We start from the raw sequence: 6,000 nt of genomic DNA, 5'->3' as shown, positions 1-6,000 counted from the left end.
CTACCAATCTACTGTACTGTAAAATGCAGAACAAACTCATATAACACTAATTAATATAATATAGACTTTGTACGAGCATAGAGGTCATTTAATTGCATAGGCTATTAAATCTGCTTCTCTGATAACCAATTTATTTTTGTATGTTAACTTATATGTGTTACATGAGGACCATAATTTATTAAATCAATTTCTTCAAACTTCTTCAAAAAAGTTTTTATTGACCTTATTCAAAAGAAACTGAAAACTTTAAAGGTAGCGCCTGGGCTGTTTTCCATTTCAAATGTTAAAGTACAAACCAGCCTGTGTGGAATGAGTCACAGGTTGAGCTGCTAATTCAGGGGGGCAGTTAATCCAATGATGGGAATGACACAGTGTTTCCTGTAAGTGCCATGGCCTGTTTTCTTCTGCACTGTCACCTTATACCACACTCACTCATAAGACTGAGCTACAGATGTAAAACATGGTCTGTAAATGATTACTAAATTCACAAATATGGAAAATAATACATTCCATGTGGGAGAAATAAAATACATAAGCACAAATTTACAAACATCAGTTAAAGATTTCACATATTACTGGAGAAAACAAAAGTCAAATGCAGCTTAGCTAATATTTAACAAAAAAACATATATCAGGCTACTGAGCCGGATTGCACTTATCAAGATCAGGCTTGTTTGTTAGTTGAAAAGCAGCAAGAAATATGACAAATGTTTTTATTGTGGAAGAACTTTAATTGAACATTTAATTGTACTCTTTTTTTTGTTTTGTTTTCTTATTTCCACCCAACTAACTTGAATATTAAATCTATGCCATACTAAAATGAACACACCTAAAGGAAATGGTTTTATGTGGGCTAATTTAAAACCAGATTCACTAAAGTGTAAATAACAACCATAAATAATCTTGTTTTCTTTGAGTAACCAGTCGCCTTTGCCAAGATAGTGAGTCCAGTCCATTGCACTCCTTTATACTTCCAGTAGAGCCATTCTGAACCATACCAAACCTAATGGCAGTGATAATATAAGCTATGAGTTTGTGACTAAGCCTGACAGTAGGCTTGAGTTTCTGACTGGCTCAGTGGATGTTGTGTCTCAAATTTTCACCTTGGTTCACTGTGCATTTATTCTGCATAATTCCACTCTGCATGAGTCACAAGCTGGCAAGATGTCTGGCTCTAATTTTGTCCAAAAGGTTCCACCATTGTGATTCAGACCCTGAATCACTTTGCCATTATGGGCTTGTGATCTCTGCTGCAAATGGTCTGTGTACATGTGAGTGAATGCGTATCCACTTATGCACTTTCTGTGTACATTTCTGTGTGTATTCTGAAAGCAGCAGCATTTGCGCCAGGAGCCATGACATTAAGATATTCTGTTTCACTTCAGCTGTGGGGGAAACATGGATGATATTATTTCAGATCAGATTGCAAATTAAACACAGGCTGTGCCTAATTTAATTAGGGGGTAATTAATTACTGCTCTGATACGGGCATATCACAGATATGTTCGTGGCTTCTTCATTCAAAGACAAGAGACATAATGCACAGTAGGCCAATAACAGTGGAAGGGCCTTACTGGATGGCTTCAGCGGTGATGCAGTGCAATGTTCATTTCTGTCAGAGAGAGCCATTGATTTCTTCCCTGCTGATAACGTGGTTGTGTATGTGTGTGTATGTATTTGTGTGTGTGTGTGTGTGAGAGAGAGAGAAAGCGCGTCACTCATTTCGGAGCTGGAGCTGTGAGTTGTCGATGTGATGAGTGGAAAATCTGTCAGAGACTGAGGTGGCAATTAGATACCATCATGTCCCAGGGGAAACATGGGTGAGAAATGTGTTGCCTCTCTGCTGGATTTCACCATCCTCTTCTAGCCATTAAACATGAAGGGAGATGGTGTAAAATAATGGCCTGTTTATTGAGCCTGTGAACAATTAGCCTCCATCAATAAATTTTAATAATGAATTTTTATGTATTTATAATATGTATATATGTATATGTAGAATTCTATCTATCTCTTTCTCTCTATCTATCTATATATATATATATATCTATCTATCTCTCCATGTGAAATGCAGAGATACATATTGTGCTACAGGCAAATTTAAAAAGATTGTACAGGTTAGCCTAAAACATTTCATGGTTATAGCTCTAGTAATTCCCGTTCAGTTTTGGAATAAAAAATGACCATATTCAAAGATATTTACAGGTGCCTCTTTTAACATGAGTGTAGAGTTAAAGACAGTTTAAGTTTGTAATGGAAATGGCATTAGAGAAGTACTTTAGCTTTAGAATCTGCAGAAATATCTGTCATAAAATATTATGACAAGCACGCATCACTTACCTTTATCTATCTAAGCTTTCCTACGTTTTTGAAGGTTGTAATAACAAAAAAGCAAATGGCTTGCAACTGAATTTCAAGAAATACCTCTGAACCGAAACCGAAAGGTGATTTATCACTCACAGGTATTTCTCTCCTTTTGTTTTCCTTCTCCTCGCTGCTGTAATACCAACATCTGACCTTCAACTAAAGTAACTGTAAACGATTCGTGGAATGTACCAGAGGGAAATGAAACCCCAAAATGAATTTGATTTGTTGTCTTGGAGTACAAAGCAGCAATCACAAAATAAATAAATAAATATTAATACATGTATTGTACTTTGCGTTTCCTTTGCCTGAACTAATATCGCTGTAACACACAAGTGAGAGTCCTTGATGAAGCAGTGATACTTAACACTGTCTCTGCATTTCACATGGAGAGATAGACATAATGACTTTACAGTTATGGGTATGAACGAACACATTGGCATTTCCTCCCTCCTGGAATAACAGCCTGCAGTCGAGGCCTGAAACACCGACTCATCAAAACACATACTATACAGAGACATAGCGAGAGAGGGGGAAAAGACAGCCAGAACTTACAGTTTGCTCAGCCCATTTATCATTTCTTCAGTGTCACTAGTGACATTTAAGAGGGTTTAACATGGTCCCTAGTGAAGATGTCAGCTTGCATTAGCAGCTGTGGGGCTGTAGTAAGGGTTGTGGAATGATATGAACAGCTCCTTTTACCCAGTGCGGAGAGGGTGGTGGCGTGCAGAAGACTTAGTGAGCTGTGGTTATTATTCTCCTCTGGAGCCCCATCTGATGCTGATCTACCATACAAGGCCAAAGAATGTTAAATATGAGGGACAGCAGGGAGCGTAGAAAGTGTTCACTTCTCAGGATGCACACATTTACTTTTCATGCACAGTTGCAAGCTCACATAGAGGCACATGTACACACACACACACACACACACACACACACACACAGTTTGAATGATCAACTGTTCCCAAGCCTTAGGAAGTGGAAGCTACACAAACTCAGCTGCTCTGACTTACAGTAAGCAAGTAAGCTCCTCAGCTTAACCACAACCTGAGCATGGGTCTTTCTTCTTTTCTTCCACAGAGCGCAGCACATTTGCACAGACCCCCAAGCACAAATTCTTCCAGTCTTGGTACCGTGTCCTATTATAAGATTTTTATCTACATGAACTATTTGTATCTGCACTAAGGCCACAAAGAGAAGACTGTTCATATCCACCTTAAAATTGCAAAACTGCTGAGGAGAATTGTTGAACAACAGCAAACCAAGGCAGTAATACAAAGTTGGACCTTTATATTAATACAGCTTTAGATTCATGATTTAGCTAGCACAGAATGCTAAAGCCTGTTAGTATGGCTTAAACTTTGTAACACATTCTCACAGAGAGAAAACTATAATCTGCATTTGCATCTTCATATTTCCTTATTTTAAGTCTCACAACCAAAAGCATAAACACTATGTCACAAATGTCCCAGCACCACCTATTTCCCATGGTTGTGCACATAAACATCTGCCGCGTTCTGGACAAACTGCACTGACGAGATGCTTATTGCACCATATTTTTGTTCTGTTGCAGACACACATCCTTCAAATCTTGGCCAGAATTGTTTGTAGCTTACTTTCCATTGTTGCATCCCACTGTCCTACATGCTAAATCTGGATTAAGGAACCTGCTCTGGGAACCAAAACTGTGACAGTGTTCTCATGAGAAGTACTTAAGACTTCTTTTTCACTACAGCTCTTCCAAATTCTGCTGTATTAGATTCAGAGATACCGCAATTGTTTTCTGTTTTGGCTGTGTGTGCCTTCATGCATGCTAATAACACAATTCTACGACAAAACAGTTGCATGAATTTCTTATGTCACTTCTTATGCTGGTGGAAGAGGATTGGCTTGAAAATGTGTATATTTTTTTTTAACTGTGGCACAAAGGTCAGGGAGTGAATTAGAGGCATTTTCACTCATCAGTGTGATACAGACCAAATAAGATCATGGCTGCTGCTCTTTGCCTCCTGTAGGAAAGTACATGTTGTCATACTTCAAATAAACAAAAATATATATTTTTTAAAATTCCAACTCTATGTTCCAGACATGAATTTGGTTATTATCCAAAATCTTAAGCTAAAACTTTAACCAGGTTGTTTACGGAAATCATAATAAAATGTGTGCTAGTACTTGATGTTGCGTGTGAACAGTACGTGGACACTCTGTTCTACAGTGTGAATATAAAGTGGTGATCCTCAGTGAGGCCATTTTCATTTTGGCACCTGTAGCAGCCCAGCCCTCACCCCTATTATCAAAAGGTGCTAATCCACTGGATCCTGTTAACCTCACACATGCACACGCCTCCTCACACACACTAGCCCCCTTCTCCTCTTCCAAGTGAATTAGATAGCAGTCTGTTCAGAGGAGAGTTTGGGGAGCCCAGTTAGTGCCTCTTGTGGAGCTGCAGTGTTAATAGTCCTGGATTAGTGAGACAATGGAGGTGGTGCTGGGATCAAGCTGTGAGGAGGCAGGGTACACAGAGGGGATCAGCTTTGCTGCAGGGCCGAGCTGCACGCACACCCACACACACCTCAGGGGCGAGTATGCAGAAATCTACATATATGTTTTTCTGCAGATATACAACATAAAGCACGCACACACACACACACACACACACACACACACACACACACACACACACACACACACACACACACACACACACACACACACACACACACACACAGACTTATTTTTCCAGATTACTTTTGAAAACCATTAAAGCTACCATTCTTATATTTAGGAGTCACATGAATATACACATACACACAAGTTACCTAATTCATTTTTAGAGACATCATCTCCAAAGTCTATCTATTATCACACTGCAGTGTCTCAGACAGACATATTTCCAGTTAAGATCTTGATTCTAGTTCTTAATCTGAGTGTATGAGTCTCAGAGGAGAACAGACATTGTGTGTGTTTGACTCTGTGAGGCGATGATCTTGGAATGTCCTTTTCTATTGTGCCTGATGCATTTGATGTTGCAACATGCTGTGGTTCAAAATAAACAGATAAAGTAGGACCAGGGAAGCCAAAGGGTATGCACAGGCTTTGAAACTTTAAAAAGATAGTAGCAGAAAAATGACACATTAAATATTCCTATAAGGAATATATGTGTGATTGTGTATGGAGAGAAAACCAGAAAAATGAGAGATGAACGCTGGCAGATGGTATGATAATTATATATTAAGAGATTAACACACCCTGATCTGAGTGTGTGCCAAGAACCTCCACCCCCACCCAATGTACACAACATCGTCCCATGCATTTCACATTTCTGTCAGCCTGGTACAATACTGTAGCCTATAGCTTTCCAGAAAATAATCGGATTGGCACACAGACTTCAAAAGCAGTAGAGTTGGAAAATTAGATGTAACCCTGCTAATAAGTAAACACATTATCAAATGGAGACTGGGGTTAGTATAATGAGCCTTCGGGGATTTATAGCTGTTTGCATTACCAGCAGGGTTAGGTTGGCTCATTACAAAATACTACAAATAGAGTTTAGAATATTATAAAAGGCACCAATGGCAGGATATGTTATGACTATGAAGACATGGTAGTAAAACATGGTGGTAATATTAACAAATGCAT

This window comes from Mastacembelus armatus, chromosome 15 (assembly GCF_900324485.2).
Source record: "Mastacembelus armatus chromosome 15, fMasArm1.2, whole genome shotgun sequence".
NCBI classification, from domain to species: Eukaryota; Metazoa; Chordata; class Actinopteri; order Synbranchiformes; family Mastacembelidae; genus Mastacembelus; species Mastacembelus armatus.
This window is presented reverse-complemented; position numbering follows the sequence as displayed.